At 38.3% G+C, this 18,718-nt stretch overlaps 1 long non-coding RNA gene across 1 annotated transcript; it reads left to right on the top strand.

Moving 5' to 3' along the window:
• The first annotated feature begins 1,830 nt into the window (after positions 1–1,830).
• LOC129647656 (uncharacterized) lies at positions 1,831–18,152 on the top strand. Its single transcript, XR_008712416.1, has 2 exons — positions 1,831–1,958; positions 18,014–18,152. It is a non-coding gene; the product is annotated as an uncharacterized LOC129647656 (long non-coding RNA).
• The last annotated feature ends 566 nt before the right edge of the window (positions 18,153–18,718 follow it).

Here is an 18,718-nt window from a genome sequence, read left to right on the forward strand (position 1 = left end):
GTCTTTACCAATGAGTCAACTCTTCGCATGAGGTGGCCAAAGTACTGGAGTTTCAGCTTTAGCATCATTCCTTCCAAAGAAATCCCAGGGCTGATCTCCTTCAGAATGGATTGGTTGGATCTCCTTGCTGTCCAAGGGACTCTCGAGAGTCTTCCCCAACACCACAGTTCAAAAGCATCAATTCTTCGGCGCTCAGCTTTCTTCACAGTCCAACTCTCACATCCATACATGACCACAGGAAAAACCATAGCCTTGACTAGACGGACCTTTGTTGGCAAAGTAATGTCTCTGCTTTTGAATATGCTGTCTAGGTTGGTCATAATTTTCCTTCCAAGGAGTAAGCGTCTTTTAATTTCATGGCTGCAGTCACAAGCTGCAGTGATTTTGGAGGCCCAAAAAATAAAGTCTGACACTGTTTCCACTGTTTCCCCATCTATTTCCCATGAAGTGATGGGACCGGATGCCATGATCTTCGTTTTCTTAATGTTGAGTTTTAAGCCAACTTTTTCACTGTCCTCTTTCACCTTCATCAAGAGGCTTTTTAGTTCCTCTTCACTTTCTGCCATAAGGGTGGTATCATCTGCATATCTGAGGTTATTGATATATCTCCTGGCAATCCTGATTCCAGCTTGTGTTTCTTCCAGCCCAGCGTTTCTTATGATGTACTCTGCATATAAGTTAAATAAGCAGGATGACAATATACAGCCTTGACGTACTCCTTTTCCTATTTGGAACCAGTCTGTTGTTCCAGTTCCAGTTCTAACTGTTGCTTCCTGACCTGCATCCAGGTTTCTCAAGAAGCAGGTCAGGTGGTCTGGTATTCCCATCTCTTTCAGAATTTTCCACAGTTTGTTGTGATCCACACAGTCAAAGGCTTTGGCATAGTCAATAAAGCAGAAATAGATGTTTTTCTGGATCTCTTTTGCTTTTTCCATGATCCATGATCATGTTATTTAGAAATGTGTTATTTAATCTCCCAACATTTGGGGATTTCCAGTTCTCTTTCTGTTGCCGACTTCTAGTTGAGTGCCATTATGATCTAAGACTAACCATTTTATTATTTATATTCTGTTAAATGTTTTAAAGTGTGTTTAATAGCCAAGAATGTGGCATATTTTGGTGAATGTTCCATATGAGCCTGAGAAGACTGTGAATTTTGCTTTTGAATGATGTTGTATGCAGATGTTCGGCTGAATTTGAGTTTAACTGTATTCTTACTGATTTTCTGTTTGTTGTGTTTGTCCATTTCTGATAAAGGGGAATTGACATCTCTCTAACTATGGCAGTAGATTCATCAATTTCTCTTTGCAGGTCCATCGATTTTCCCTTTATGTATTTTGAATTTCTGTTGTTAGGCACATACACGATAAGGACTGTTATGTCTTCCTGGAATATGGGCCCCATTATTATTACATAGTACCTGTCTTTATCCCTGATAGCTGTCCTTGTTCTGAAGACTGCTCATTTCAAGTCCACTTTCAAGTAATGATGCCAAAACCTCAGCTTCTATGTACTGGTGCCGAATCAAATCTCAGAAACACAGTTTTGGGTGAAGTAGAAACTAATAGCTTTATTGCTTTGCCAGTGATACAGCGGGCTTCTGCCCTTGAAATCTATGGGTCATAACTTGAGAGGATTTGATGAAGGGTTTTATAATAATGGTTCAAATGTGGGAGTCTATGACAAATTAGGGTGTGAGCAAGACTTATACTCTCTTAATCTAATCTCAGGTGAACTTCTTCATGAAATTCTCTGATCCCTTTAATCTTACCTCTGGTTGTTTCTTGTTTCTTCTCCCTTAATTAGCAACTGTTTGAATCTGCCCTTTGCAATTCAGGGAAGGTCATAGAGGCTGGAGTCTTGCCTGAGTGAAAAGGGAGATAAAAAGGCCTGAATGCCCAAGATCCCCACAAATCCTTGCTCATTTTCAGGGCCACTATACTGTTTCACAGATAATGGTGAGTGCCTGAGTTCTTCCTTTCTTTACACAGATCTAAGTTTCATGTCTTTATAATTTTCCTTTTCTCTGAAAAATTCACTTTATCATTTCCTGAAAGGTAAGTGTACTAGTAACAAATTGGTTCAGTTTTTGTTTGTCTGAGGAAGTCTTTATTTCTCCTGTACTTTTCAAGTATAATTTTGGAAAGGACAGATTCTAGGTAATTTTTTTTTTTTTCCCCTCAACACTTTAAATATTTCACTCCACTCATTTCTTGCTTGCATGTATTCTATGGAAAAGTCAAATATAGTTCTTATTTTTGCTCTTCTATGAATAATATCCCTAACTTCTTGCTTCTTTCAGAAGATTTTATTGTGGACATTTTGTAGTTTGAAAACATGGTTGGTTTGGTATATGGTTTTTTTGGCATTTATTCCTACTCTGGGTTCTCCAAATAGGAAAAAGTGTATGCCAAGGCTGTATATTGTCACCCTGCTTATTTAACTTATATGCACAGTACATCATGAGAAACGCTGGACTTGAAAAAACACAAGCTGGAATCAAGATTGCCGGGAGAAATATCAATAACCTCAGATATGCAGATGACACCACCCTTATGGCAGAAAGTGAAGAGGAACTAAAAAGCCTCTTGATGAAAGTGAAAGTGGAGAGTGAAAAAGTTGGCTTAAAGCTCAACATTAAGAAAACGAAGATCATGGCATCCGGTCCCATCACTTCATGGGAAATAGATGGGGAAACAGTGGAAACAGTGTCAGACTTTATTTTTTGGGCCTCCAAAATCACTGCAGCTTGTGACTGCAGCCATGAAATTAAAAGACGCTTACTCCTTGGAAGGAAAGTTAAGACCAACCTAGACAGCATATTCAAAAGCAGAGACATTACTTTGCCAACAAAGGTCCGTCTAGTCAAGGCTATGGTTTTTCCTGTGGTCATGTATGGATGTGAGAGTTGGACTGTGAAGAAGGCTGAGCGCCGAAGAATTGATGCTTTTGAACTGTGGTGTTGGAGAAGACTCTTGAGAGTCCCTTGGACTACAAGGAGATCCAACCAGACCATTCTGAAGGAGATCAGCCCTGGGATTTCTTTGGAAGGAATGATGCTAAAGCTGAAACTCCAGTACTTTGGCCACCTCATGCGAAGAGTTGACTCATTGGAAAAGACTCTGATGCTGGGAGGGATTGGGGGCAAGAGGAGAAGGGGATGACAGAGGATGAGATGGCTGGATGGCATCACTGACTCGATGGATGTGAGTCTGAGTGAACTCTGGGAGTTGGTGATGGACAGGGAGTCCTGCCGTGCTGCGATTCATGGGGTCGCAAAGAGTCGGACATGATTGAACGACTGAACTGAACTGAACTGATTGTTTTAAGTATTTATTCTGTTGCTTTATCTCTTTCTTCTCCTTGTGATATTCATATTTATATATGTTGATACATTACAATTACAGGCTATTATGCAATATTTCTCTTTAAATCTTGAATCAAGGCAAATTGGAATTGGTCAAACAGGAGATGGCAAGAGTGAACATTGATATTTTAAACATCAGTAAACTAAAATGGGCTGGAATGAGTGAATTTAACTCAGATGACCATTATATCTATTACTGTGGGGAAAAAAAAAAATCACTTAGACTAAATGGAGCAGCCATCATAGTTAACAAAAGAGTCTAAAATGCAGTACTTGGATACAATCTCAAAAACGAGAGAATGATCTCTGTTTGTTTCCAAGGGAAACCACTGAATATCACAGTATTCCAAGTGTGTGCCCCGACCAGTAATGCTGAAGAAGCTGAAGTTGAAAGGTTCCATGAAGACTTACAAGAGCTTCTAGAACGAACACCCCAAAAAGATGCCCGTTTCATTATAGGAGATGGGAATGAAAAGTAGGAAGTCAAGAGATAACTGAATAACAGGAAAATTTGGCCTTGGAATACAAAATTAAGCAGGTCAAAGGCTAACAGAGTTTTGCCAAGAGAATGCACTGGTCATAGCAAACACCGTCTTCCAACAACAGAAGACTCTACACATGGACATCACCAAATGGTCAATAGCAAAATCAGTTTGATTATATTCTTTGCAGCCAAACATGGAAAAGCTTTAAAAACAAGACTAGGAGCCAACTGTGGCACAGATTATGAACTTCTTTTTGCCAAATTCAGACTTCTTAATATCTTCTTCTTCTGTTAGATCCATACCATTTCTGTCCTTAATTGTGCCCATCTTTGCACGAAATATTCCCTTAGTATCTTTAATTTCTTGAAGAGAGCTCTAGACTTTCCCATTCTAATATTTTCCTCTATTTCTTTGCATTGATCACTGAGGAAGACTTTTTTAAATCTCCCTGCAATACTTTGGAACTCTCATTCAGATGGATATATCTTTCCTTTTCTTCTTTGCCTTTAGATTCTCTTCTTTTCTCAGCTGTTTGTAAGCCCTTCTCAGACAACCATTTTGCCTTTTTGCATTTCTTTCTCTTGGGGAAAGAAATTATCACTACCTTTTGTATAATATCAAAAACCTCTGTCCATAGTTCTTCAGGCACTCTGTCTATCTGATCTAATCCCTTGAATCTATTTGTCACTTCCTCTGTATAACCATAAAGGATTTGATTTATGTCAAACCTGAATGGTCTAGTGGTTTTCCCTACTTTCTTCAATTTAAGTCTGAGTGCCAGACATGCTGGAATGTGAAGTCAAGTGGACCTCAGGAAGTATAACTACAAACAAAGCTAATGGAAGTGATGGAATTCCAGTTGAGCTATTTTAAATACTAAAAGATGATGCTATGAAAGTGCTGACTCAGTATGCCAGAAAATTTGGAAAATTCAACAGTGGCCACAGGACTGGAAAATGTCAGTTTTCATTCCAATCCCAAAGAAATGTAATGCCAAAGAATGTTCAAACCAAAGCACAATTGCACTCATCTCACATGTTAGCAAAGTAGTGCTCAAAAATCTACAAGCCAGGCTTCAACAGGATGTGAACCATGAACTTTCAGATGTACAAGCTGGATTTAGAAAAGGCAGAGGAATCAGACATCAAATTGCCAACATCTGTTGGATATTCGAATAAGCAAGAGAATTCCAGAAAAACATCTACTTCTGCTTTATTGATTATGCCAAAGTCTTTGACTCTGTATCTCAACAAACTGTGGAAAATTCTTAAAGAGATGGTAATACCAGACATTCTGAACTGCCTCCTAAGAAATTTGTATGCAGGTCAAGGAGCAAGACTTAGAACTGCACGTGGAGCAACAGACTGGGTCCAAGTGGGGAAAGGAGCATGTCAAGCCTGTGTAATGTCACCCTGCTTATTTAACTTATATGCAGATTACATCATGCAAAATGCTTGGCTGGATGAAGCATAAGCTAGAATCAAGATTGCCAATTTATGTCAATGTATGGCAAAAACCGCTACAACATTGTAAAATAATTAGTCTCCAATTAAAATAAATAAATTAAAAAAATTACTGGGAGAAATATCAATAGCCTCAGATATGGAAATGACACCACCCTTATGTCAGAAAGCGCAGAAGAACTAACGAAACTTTTGATGAAATTGAGAGAGAGTGAAAAAAGTTGTCTTAAAACTCAACATTCAGTGTTCCTTTGGCTGTCTCGTATACAGGGTTATTGTTACCACCTTTCTAAATTCCATATATATGTGTTAGTATACTGTATTGGTGTTTTTCTTTCTGGCTTACTTCACTCTGTATAATAGGCTCCAGTTTCATCCACCTCATTAGAACTGATTCAAAGAACAGTCTTTTGGACTCTGTGGGAGAGGGAGAGGGTGGGATGATTTGGGAGAATGACATTGAAATACGTATAATATCATATATGGAATGAGTCGCCAGTCCAGGTTCAATACACAATACTGGATGATTGGAACTGGTGCACTGGGATGACCCAGAGGGATGGTATGGGGAGGGAGGAGGGAGGAGGGTTCAGGATGGGGAACACATGTATACCTGTGGTGGATTCATTTTGATATTTGGCAAAAACAATACAATATTGTAAAGTTTAAAAATAAAATAAGATTAAAAAATAAAAAAAAAGATTGAAGGCAGAAAACAAACAAACAAACAAAAAAAAACACCTCAACATTCAGAAAACTAAGATCATGGCATCCAGTTTCATCACCTCATGGCAAATAGATGGGAAAACAATGGAAACAGTGAGAAACTTTATTTTGTTGGGCTCCAAAATCACTGCAGATGGTGACTGCAGCCATGAATTTAAAAGACACTCAATCCTCAGAAGAAAAGCTATCATCAACCTAGACAGCATATTAATAAACATATATATATATATATATATATATTTTTTTTTTTTTCCCCCACAAAGGTCCATCTAGCCAAAGCTATGATTTTTCCATTAGTCATGTATGGATGTGAGAGTTGGATTATAAAGAAAGCTGAGTGCCAAAGAATTGATGCGTTTGAACTGTGATGTTGGAGAAGACTCTTGAGAGTGCCTTGGACTGCAAGGAGATCCAACCAGTCAATCCTAAAGGAAATCAGTCCTGAATATTCATTGAAAGGACTGATGCTGAAGCTAAAACTCTAATACTTTGGCAACCTGATGCAAAGATCTGACTCACTGAAAAGACCCTGATGCTGGGAACAATTGAAGGCAGGAGGAGAAGGGGATGACAGAGGATGAGATTGTTGGATGGCATCACCAACTCGATGGGTATAAGTTTGAGTGAACTCTGGGAGTTGGTGATGGACAGGGAGGCCTGGCGTGCTGCAGTTCATGGGGTCGCAAAGAGTCGGACATGAGTGAGTGACTGAACTGAACTGAATTGATACATTACAATACATTTTTTTTTTTTTTTTGGTAGTTGTCCTACTGTTCACAGATAGTTTGATCTGGTTTTGGTTTGTTTGTTTCATTTTTTTTTTTTTTTTAACCTTTCCCTTTCAGTTTTGATGGTTTTCTTACATTTTCAAGCATATTGCATCTATCTTCAGCCATGTTCACTCTACCAATAAAACCATGAAAGTTGTTCTTCAATTCTGTTACAAAGATTTTGATGGTATTTATTTTTGGTTCTTCCTTTGAATTTTCATCTCCCCACTTAACATTGCCAAAGTGCTATTTGTATGCTTTCTACTTTACCCATGTTGATTTAAAAAGGTGCACAATGTGAAAGTTTTATTTGGAGGAAAATGAGGACTGCAGACTCAGAAACAGCGCCTCAATTAGCTCTGAGAAACTGCTCCAAAAAGGTAGTGGTGGGAGGTCAGTATTTGTGATTTTGTTGAAGGGGTGGGGGTTCACACAATCAAGCACTTAGCTTACAAAATGTTTCTCGCTAGTCAGGACTTGACCATGAAGGGATTTAGTGCTTTTCTAGATATGAGGAGATATAAGGGTTGGATCATGAAGTCAGTTCCTGAAAATACCTAACTATCTAAAGACCTGTTCTACCAATTTTCCTGGAGCACAAAGTGCCTTATTCTCCACCCTGAAGTCCCTTCAGGGCATATTGAAGTTCAACAGCTGCAGTAGCACAGGTTTCAATCTCTGTAGAGGCAGATGACAAATATCCTTGGCAAGGGCCAATTTGTATTTGACAGGGGCCCCTCATGGTCATACATTAGACCATACTTTAGAAAGCATTTCATGATCATTTTGTCACATGTTGTTATGAAGCCTTATTCCTAGTTCTGAAGAATATTTTTACTGACAGGTCACTGAATGTGCTATTACTGGACTCAGATCAGATCAGTTGCTCAGTTGTGTCTGACTCTTTGCGACCCCATGAATCGCAGCACGCCAGGCCTCCCTGTCCATCACCAACTCCGGGGTTCACTCAGACTCACGTCCATCGAGTCAGTGATGCCATCCAGCCATCTCATCCTCTGTCGTCCCCTTCTCCTCCTGCCCCCAATCCCTCCCAGCATCAGAGTCTTTTCCAATGAGTCAACTCTTCGCATGAGGTGGCCAAAGTACTGGAGTTTCAGCTCTAGCATCATTCCTTCCTAAAAAATCCCAGGGCTGATCTCCTTCAGAATGGACTGGTTGGATCTCCTTGCAATCCAAGGGACTCTCAAGAGTCTTCTCCAACACCACAGTTCAAAAGCATCAATTCTTTGGTGCTCAGCTTTCTTCACAGTCCAACTCTCACATCCATACATGACCACTGGAAAAATCATAGGCTTGACTAGATGAATCATTGGTGGCAAAGTAATGTCTCTGCTTTTGAATATGCTGTCTAGATTGGTCTTAACTTTCCTTCCAAGGAGTAAGTGTCTTTTAATTTTATGGCTGCAGTCACCATCTGCAGTGATTTTGGAGCCCCTAAAAATAAAATCTGACACTGTTTCCTCTGTTTCCCATCTATTTCCTGTGAAGTGATGGGACCAGATGCCATGATCTTCATTTTCTGAGTGTTGATTTTTAAGCCAACTTTTTCACTGTCCTCTTTCACCTTCATCAAGAGGCTTTTTAGTTCCTCTTGACTTTCTGCCATAAGGGTGGTGTCATCTGCATATCTGAGGTGATTGATATTTCTCCCAACAATCTTGATTCCAGCTTGTGTTTCTTCAAGTCCAGCATTTCTCATGATGTACTCTGCATATAAGTTAAATAAGCAGGGTGACAATATACAGGCTTGACGTACTCCTTTTCCTATTTGGAACCAGTCTGTTGTTCCATGTCCAGTTCTAACTGTTGCTTCCTGACCTGCATACAAATTTCTCAAGAGGCAGGTCAGGTGGTCTGGTATTCTTTCCAGAATACCATCTCTTCCAGAATTTTCCACAGTTTATTGTGATCCACACAGTCAAAGGCTTTGACATAGTCAATAAAGCAGAAATAGATGTTTTTTTCTGGAACTCTCTTGCTTTTTCGATGATCCACTGGATGTTGGCAATTTGGTCTCTGGTTCCTCTGCCTTTTCTCAAACCAGCTTGAACAACTGGAAGTTCATGGTTCACGTATTGCTGAAGCCTGGCTTGGAGAATTTTGAGCATTACTTTACTAGCGTGTGAGATGAGTGCAATTGTGCGGTAGTTTGAGCATTCTTTGGCGTTGCCTTTCTTTGGGATTGGAATGAAAACTGACCTTTTCGAGTCCTGTGGCCATTGCTGAGTTTTCCAAATTTGCTGGCATATTGAGTGCAGCACTTTCAACAGCATCATCTTTCAGGATTTGAAATAGCTCAACTGGAATTCCATCACCTCTACTAGCTTTGTGCGTAGTGATACTTTCTAAGGCCCATTTGACTTTACATTCCAGGATGTCTGGCTTAGGTCAGTGATCACAGCACCATGATTATCTGGGTCATGAGGATCTTTTTTGTACAGTTCTTCTGTGTATTCTTGCCACCTCTTCTTAATATCTTCTGCTTGTGTTAGGTCCATACCATTTCTGTCCTTTATCGAGCCCATCTTTGCATGAAATATTCCCTTGGTATCTCTAATTTTCTTGAAGAGATCCCTAGTCTTTCCCTTCCATTGTTTTCCTCTATTTCTTTGCATTAATCTCTGAGGAAGGCTTTCATATCTCTTCTTGCTATTCTTCGGAACTCTGCATTCAGATGCTTATATCTTTCCTTTGCTCCTTTGCTTTTCACTTCTCTTCTTTTCACAGCTATTTGTAAGGCCTCTCCAGACAGCCATTTTGCTTTTTTGCATTTGTTTTCCATGGGGATGGTCTTGATCCCTGTCTCCTGTACAATGTCAGGAACCTCAGTCCACAGTTCCTCAGGAACTCTATCTATGAGATCTAGGGCCTTAAATCTATTTCTCACTTCCACTGTATAATAGTGAGGGATTTGATTTAGGTTATACCTGAATGGTCTAGTGATTTTCCCTACTTTCTTCAATTTCAGCTTGAATTTGGCAATAAGGAGTTCATGATCTAAACCACAGTCAGCTCCTGGTCTTGTTTTTGTTGACTGTATAGAGCTTCTCCATCTTTGGCTGCAAAGAATATAATCAATCTAATTTCAGTGTTGACCATCTGGTGATGTCCATGTGTAGAGTCTTCTCTTGTGTTGTTGGAAGAGGGTGTTTGCTATGACCAGTGGATTTTCTTGCAAAACTCTATTAGTCTTTGCCCTGCTTCATTCTGTATTTCAAGGCCAAATTTGCCTGTTACTCCAGATGTTTCTTGACTTCCTGCTTTTGCATTCCAGTCCTCTACAATGAAAAGGACATCTTTTTGTGTGTTAGTTTAAAAGGACTTGTAGGTCTTCATAGAACCATTCAACTTCAGCCTCTTCCGCATTACTGGTTGGGGCATAGATTTGGATTACTGTGATATTGAATGGTTTGTCTGAAGTCACTTCTAATTTGTTTTGCATATGACCTTGAGTTCATGGAAATCCCATGGTATACCTTCCTGTCCATCCAGGTGGAAACCATGGCAATAAATTAGGACCACAATCCAGTGATTTCCATTAGGTGCAGCACAGTGAATCTCTGATCATCTGATCCAGTCAGTTCCATACCAATCACTTTCTTTAAATTTAATAATCTGGAGGCATTGTTCACAAGGCATCCAACCTAGTTCCCTAATATTACTAGGCTGTCTATCCTTAGTGTGATTTAATTATTCCCAACATAGAGGAGCTTTTAAACTTAAATTGCAATAGTCTGGTTTTAGCTATGTAGATCCATCCCATAATTGTGGGAATTTTCCTTTTACTAGAAGAGAGGTTATAGTTTTTTATTGAGACTTAGCTCATCATTCTGATTGACTTTGACTGGCCCTAAGAAAAAATTTGAATCGATGACCAGGGTCAGAGTAGGATTATTAATTGGTCAGGTGAGAGGATCCCATTTAGTAATATCATGAGTAGACAGGATAGGACTGAATGCTGTCCTAAAATAAAGTTCATAAAGGGCCAAGCAATTAGAGTGTTGGAATGGAAAAATCCACCAAGGTAATTTATAAGTATTAGACATAGGTAACTGGCCAAAAACTCAACAATTGGGTTGGGTTTTAAAACTAGCATAAGATTGTGTCCATGATAAAAAACATTTTATTTATAGGCAAAGGACCAGAAAGTCAATAAAATATTATAAATGATCATGCCAGTCAGGTCAAGCATCTTGATTAAGCTATCTACTTCTGATGTCTTCTTCTCATCTTGATTTGTGTAGTTTCCTCTGATAAAATGGTACTTCCATCTGGGTCAGAGACAGTCTCTTAAATTAGGTCCATTTCCAGTCTTGGTTGCAGGTTGTGAGGTATATGATCTTCATCCAAAATGATTACTGAGATAGGCTTCAGAAATAAACAGAGTATCCTTTAATAATTAAATTAAATTTTACACTAATATAGCACAATAGCAAAGAATTTTCTAGGAAATGAGTCTTTGGAAAACACAGATTCAAAACCATAAAAGTGATAAGCATATTTACCAGTTTATTTAGTCCTTTTGTTAATCTTTGTGAAGCAAAGGAATCAGGCTTTCTGTTAGAATCTTTTAATTTCATATCCAGTTCAGAATTATGGTCTGAAAGTTAGAAACTTGTATTTATCCAAAAGTCCTTTCAGAAATCTTCTTGAAGAGGAAGCATTTTTTCAAGAGCATCAGAATAAAACAATAACTGTCTACAATGACAAAAGACTCAAGAAAGCATGTTTAAAATCTGATTACAATGCAATTGACAAAGAAACTTGGCTACTGTTGTGGCAATGCTTTAAGAGAATAATTAGAATTCTGACCAATAATATTTTACTGCACATATCAGAATTTTAGGAACTCCATGTAATTTCTAGAATATCTATATTCATAACATTTACCATACTATATAGCTTGAGGAGATTTATTACTCATTTGATAATGTTTTCCATATAATTCAACATATCAAATAAACCTAATTAGTTTAATATCTCTCTTTGGGATGTTTCAGGAGCCCTTTGAAGCATTGCAAAGTGTTAGAGAAATTAAATAGTCTGGTTTAGGTTTCAGAGACAAAGCAGAGCAAGCCTCTGACCTTGTTTCTAACCTGGACCCTGCTCTGACTGAGAGTGACTGGGAATGACTGCCTGTTATGAGTGCAAGACTTGCAGCACCATAGATAAGATGGGGGAAGGATTTTGAGATTGCTGAGCCCCTGTGAGGGGGGCCTGGTCAGCCAAGATCCAGGCTTAACAACATTCCAAGTTTCACAAGACAAAATAAACAGTATTAACATGAAACCAGAGCTACAATTTGGTCATAGATTGGTGAAACTATCAGTTTGTGGCCTGGGGTTTACAAACAGTAATCCCAAACTTCAGTCTTTGAAGTCTCACTCCTCATCCATGAAAAGGACATGCTCCTTGGGAACTTTTCCCAACTGGGACTCAAGATGTGCTGTGATATGGGACTTCTGAGGACTGTTTAAGTCTGGATGTCAGTCAAAACCCAATCTGGTGATGTATTCTCTGCTCTTTCTATTTATCTTTTCTTTTAATATTAGCATATTGAAAGCAAGCTAAATAATTTTCTAATAAATATTTGTATTATTTATTTGTATAGAATGAGTGACTTATTTTGTTATTAAATCCTTTGAATCTGAGATGAAAGTGAAAACTTTGGGCAAAACACAAGTTAACTAGAGGTCAAAAGAATTTCAATAGAATTTGTTTTAAATTAGGATGTTTTGTCAATAAATACCAAAATATTTTAAGACACTTAGTCAGATACTATCACAGGTCACCATGAAACAATAGTTATCCACTTAGGCAAAATAACAAGAGATTTCAAAGACACAGAACAGATAATTTAAGAAGTGAAGAAACTTGAAAGTCTATTATCAAAGGCAGTTTAACATCTGAAGAAAGACTGTCCTCTCAGAAAAGCCAAATTCAAGATTTGCACCAGTGTATTTTAAATTAATTTACTCAATTAAGTTTATTTTAAACTTAGTCAGTCCTGACCATGCACAAAACTCTTTTCACAGGGTCCACTTTTCACAAACATTAAAAAAAAAAAAAATCACTTTCTGTATTCATAATTTTATTTTCCAATTCAGAAATAAACCCCTATAAGTCAGGTCTATCTTCTTTTCCCTTCAGTCAGTCAGTTCAGTCACTCAGTCGTGTCCAACTGTTTGTGACCCCATGAATTGCAGCATGCCAGGCCTCCCTGCCCATCAAAAACTCCCAGAGTTCACTCAAACTCATGTCTATCGAGTCAGTGATGCCATCCAGCCATCTCATCCTCTGTCGTCCCCTTCTCTTCCTGCCCCCAATCCCTCCCAGCATCAGAGTCTTTACCAATGAGTCAACTCTTCGCATGAGGTGGCCAAAGTATTGGAGTTTGAGCTCTAGCATCATTCCTTCCAAAGAACACTCAGGGTTGATCTCCTTTAGAATGGACTGGTTGGATCTCCTTGAAGTCCAAGGGACTCTCAAGTCTTCTTCAACACCACAGTTCAAAAGCATCAATTTTTCGACACTCAGCTTTCTTCACAGTCCAACTCTCACATCCATACATGACTACTGGAACAACCATAGCCTTGACTAGACGGACCTTTGTTGGCAAAGTAATGTCTCTGCTTTTTAATATGCTATCTAGGCTGGTCATAGCCTTCCTTCCAAGGAGTAAGTGTCTTTTAATTTCATGGTTGCAATCACCATCTGCTGCGATTTTGGAGCCCCCTCCCCCCCCCCCCAAAAAAAAGAAAAAGTCTGACACTGTTTCTACTGTTTTCCCATCTATTTCCCATAAAGTGATGGGACCAGATGCCATGATCTTAGTTTTCTAAATGTGGAGCTTTAAGCCAACTTTTTCACTTTTTCACTGTCCTCTTTCACCTTCATCAAGAGGCTTTTTAGTTCCTCTTCACGTTCTGCCATAAGGGTGGTGTCATCTGCATATCTGAGCTTATTGATATTTCTCCCGGCAATTTTGTTTCCAGCTTGTGCTTCTTCCAGCCCAGCGTTTCTCATGATGTACTGTGCATATAAGTTAAATAAGCAGGGTGACAATACACACTCTTGATGTACTTTTTCTACTAAAAACACACATCCTACTTTCCTTAAGCTCATGAACTGTCCTTTACACCAATTCTGTAGATTGGTGAACATAAATACCAGTGATAATTTCTAAAAACATTTGCTTTTTTATAGAGAACATCTCAGGATGGCACCAAATGTTATTCATTAATAGTCCAAAATCTCTTTAGTTTCTCTGTAAGAGGAAGTTAGTATTAAGTAATTAATGTTTCAGAATCTTATTTTACTTGGAAATGACCTAGCTATTCAATAAACCATTACTTAGTTTAGCACAACCCTAGATATTCTAAGTCACCCATATCTGGAAAGATTATTTTAGAAAGACATTCCTAAAGTATAATTATTCTTAAAAGTTTATGTAAAAGCTGCTATTTCATTACATTTTATTTCCTTAAAAGTTTCTTCACTCGAGTTATTTTCCTGCTAACAAACCTGTAGCAGACATAATAAAATTTTATTTAACTTATATTAAACTAGGCACAATGAAAATGCTATGCTTAATGTTAGTGACCTTTAGATATGTCTATATTATTAATAATTAGATTAACAAACAAACATTAATACCAGGAAATTTATACTGAATGTTTCCCTGCTGCTGCTGCTAAGTCGCTTCAGTCGTGTCCGACTCTGTGCGACCCCATAGATGGCAGCCCACCAGGCTCCTCTGTCCCTGGGATTCTCCAGGCAAGAATACTGGAGTGGAATATTTCCCAGTTCACATAAACCTGAAATTTATTTAGTTTAATTTCTCTTGTATTTAGAATTGTTTGATTTGTAAGTGCTTACTTTTCTTTAGGCCAATTAGATTAGGACTCGTTTGCAAATTAACCCCAGCGATATTAATCCAAAGGCATACTGACACATACACATATCCAGACAGACACAGTGTATAGATCTAGCTTCATTTTCTAAACTTATTCATGAATCAGATATCACAGTATAAAACTCACTAACTATAGCCAACAGTTGGAATAATAAAATTTTAGAAAGTTTCATTCCTTTTTTTCTCAGCTTCAGGAATTAAAGAGATAGTCTAAATGAGTGATCCAGAGAACTCTGGTCGCAAGGCATAGGGAGTGAAAATCAGGTTCTCCTAGTAGGAGTATTCCCTCAGGGAAAGGATTCTAAAGATATATATATATATATATTTTTTTTTTCTTTTTTTCCTTCAAACTTTCTCTACTATTTGGGAATTAAACCAGTTGGGGGCAATTAACCTTCTACTGGTATTGTGTACTTAATTGGCACAATTGAAGTTTCATAGCTTTCATAGATACCCCATTTATTTTCTTTTCAATGGTTTTGAAAAGTTGGTCAGACAGTATAACAAGGGAATTTTGTGTGTAACTCAGACAAACCTAAGTTATCTTTTTGACTAGAGTAACAAAATCCTCATCTAAGCCTCCTTTAAAAGTGGAGTTAAGCCAAGGGTCATTTTAGTGGTTAGGGAAAAATTCAGGTGTCAAATAAGAATATTACTTAAAAGTTGTTTTTTTTTTTTTTTTTCCCCCCAGTCTCCCATAATAGTCCAGATTGACTCATCTGATCTTTGCTTGCATTGTTGAATCTTTGTCCAATTTACAGCTTTTAGAGAAAGTTTTGGAATAGGTTTGAGTAATTTCCAAGCTAATTGCTTGCATTCAGTGAAAGCCTCTGGACTATGTGATTCAAAGTCCATTAAGGGATATTTCCATCCTGTTTTCTCTATGCATTACCTTGCTTTACTTTCAGAAGCTAACAGCTGTATTAGTTGATATAGATCTGAAAACCCAGGTTCATAGGTTCAGATGGTTAATTCAGATTCCTTAGCAAATCCCAATGGATCCTCACTTGGATGGGAAAATTCCTTAGCTAGGGCTCTAAGTTCTGCTTGGGTCCTGGGTGTATAGGTAAGCATTGAAGATGATTCAATTCTCCCTGTAGCAGGTTTCTCCTTAAGGGAGTTATGGTTTTTCTTATTTATTTATTTTTTTTTTTTAATCCTCCTTTGCTGAAGAAAGGAGACCAGGAGGAGGAAGAAAATTTGGAAGAGAAAAAGCGTCTGGGCCAGGTAGTTCAGATAGAAGAGGATACATGGGAGGAACAGAGGGAGAGGCAGTCAGTACCAGGGGTCTTTCTCAGTTCTGATATAGTATCAAGCAATTTCTTGTTGGTTTCCTGCAAAGAATTTACTCTATAATATCCTCTTTTAGAACCTTCTAGATACCAAAGTAAGCATTCCATTTAGTCTTCTTGATAATATAGCCACATTTTTCTAACTGTGCATGAAAAAATATCAATTTAAGAATATCAAAAGAACCCCAATTTGGTCATTTTATATTGAAATCTCCTATAGTATAATTTTCCCAATTAAGTAGGTACTTGCAAGTAAAAGTATTGCACATACAACCCTGGTTGGAGTGTTAGAGGCTGCTTTCTGATGCACCTTGTTTCTGTGTTTGAGAGGCTCTATTTCCCATTTTAAGTTGAAATTTTCATGGATAAAATTCAATAGTGAAATTGTGTGGTGGGACAGTGTGCTGCCTGTGAGCCTAACTCCTCCAGGAGACACCCCAGAGTCTTTTCAGCTTATCTTACATGGCTTAGTTTCTCCTCCTGGCCACATAAGACCACAGTGGGTGCTTGGATGGCTGAATGGCTAATTCTTATTGTGACCTTCAGGTGAGCTAGTGTTTTAAGTAATGAGTGTGTTTTCCCTGTGGGACCACTGCACAGTTCAGAACGCAACCTCTACCATTCCCGTAAGTATCCCAGTTTGTAGGGGTCCACGTTAGGCATTACTGACAAAATGGAGACATGGCCTCAACCCCCTCTCCTCATCTCGCAGGCACGGTCCTGGGATGAAGGGGTTAGCTCTTGTGATTCTGACTTGTTCTTTCCTTTCTTCAGTTGAGTTGGATGGAAAGAATGTTAAGGTGCTTGAGAGAAGCATGAGAAAGCACAAAGCCTTCTACAGTTGTGCCCAGAAAATAATCTATAAAATAACCACTGACATTTATTCAAGGATCTTTACAAAGAATGTTCTAGGATAAGCACTTAGGCCGTAGCTTGAGGCCATGGGAAGTATTGTTTTCTGAGACCTGTTTGTGAGGGAAATATTTATGGCAAAAGAAGTTTGCTGAGTTTAAGGCTTAGGAATAATTAAGAATAGCTAGAAGCCTTTTTAGGAGATAGTGATCTTAAGATGCTAGGGGCAAACAGGATTTAGAAAGATAAGAAATAAACTGAGGAATGTAGTATGAGTTACAACGTAATCACAAGTTAAGTATAGGACACATAAGAGAAAGTAGATAATAGATAGTAAAGTCGATTCTGAGAGAATCGTTGAAGCAGGAGCTCTGTTTATAGGGAAACAATGATTTCAGGAGACAGTAAATCTGGGTGGGGGGAACTAAAAACGTCAAACCTCTGACTTAATGCTTTTGTCAAAGTATAAAAGAAAACCTGAAGTGTGAAATTCCGTACTATGAGTCAGAGGCTACATCATCGTCCGCCGACACTGCTCATCCCTTCAGGCTGATTCCCTGGCTGTTGGAGCTGGACTCCAGCACCAGTTGCCTGAGAAAACCAAAACAAACCAGGAAGAGTCTTATGACTTTTCCTTGGAACAAAGCTCTCACGTAATATCTTCAATTTTATCCTGACAAATTCTATTCTATTCTATTAAGAATTGAGGTAAAGCATCAGATCACCCTCTTACCTAACTACACAGCACAAACCACTCAGTCTACTAAAACTGAGAAACCTTGGTAGCTTTCAACTGAGCCCTGGATATTCCTCAGTATCTTTTAACTGAGAGCCCCCATACCTTTCCACTGGGTGGGTATTCCCTTGATATCTTTCAGCCAGATCCCTCCAGTATCTTTCAGCTGGGTGGGCATTCCTTGGTATCTTTCAACCAAGCCCCATTCAGCATCTAGACACTGAATTGATATGCCCTGGTATATTCCAACTGTGCTCCCTAGTATCTTTCAACTGGGATGAGACAGGTAATCTCCTCTAGTGCCAAATAAAACTCAGGATCATCAACCAACACAGGAAATACAAGAACAAGGAGAGACTTATCTAAATTCATCTGGACTCTCATAGGAGGTGGATGGACACAAATGGCCGCTGCAGGTAACAAAGCTCCAATTCCTCGCAGAGTTCAGTGAAAAGAAGGAAGTCTACACAGGGTTGCTTCATTGGTTGCCATAATGGTCAAATAAATAAAGATGCACAAGGTGAAGTATGAGTTTGTTTTTTTTTTTTTTTTTAACTTTCTACACATTTAATAATTTCCTCTTTGTCTCAGCTGGGTTGCAACAATTATTAGCCTCTTATTATTTGTTCTAACATGTTGGGTTTTTTTGTTTGTTTATTTGTTCACTATTTTTAAAATAAGGAATAGAGTAATGCACAGATTACTTGAAAAGATAGGTATAACATTTATCCTGATGTAGAACTCTCAGATATCTATCAAGAGAAGGATAAAGGTATTCAAAACACTTGTCATCTCATACCTGAGAGCCCCAGGTAACAGTGGGTTGAAGGTATCAGAAATTAGAATACAGTGTTCAACTATGAAAGGTATGAAAGCTGAGGAAATCCAATATGGAATTCTGGATAAGATCAAAATGTCATCTAATGTCTGTCTTATTCAGTGAGTGATGTCTGAATAATGGATTGGCAATTAAGAAAAAAATAAAAGAAGTTATTAGGTTGATGAAAAAGCAATTGCAGTTTCAGACCACGAATTTTAAATCATTCTAACTAGGCTCAAACACATTTTTATTAATCAAAATAGGAACCATT

This window comes from Bubalus kerabau, chromosome 3 (assembly GCF_029407905.1).
Source record: "Bubalus kerabau isolate K-KA32 ecotype Philippines breed swamp buffalo chromosome 3, PCC_UOA_SB_1v2, whole genome shotgun sequence".
Classification (NCBI taxonomy): domain Eukaryota; kingdom Metazoa; phylum Chordata; class Mammalia; order Artiodactyla; family Bovidae; genus Bubalus; species Bubalus kerabau.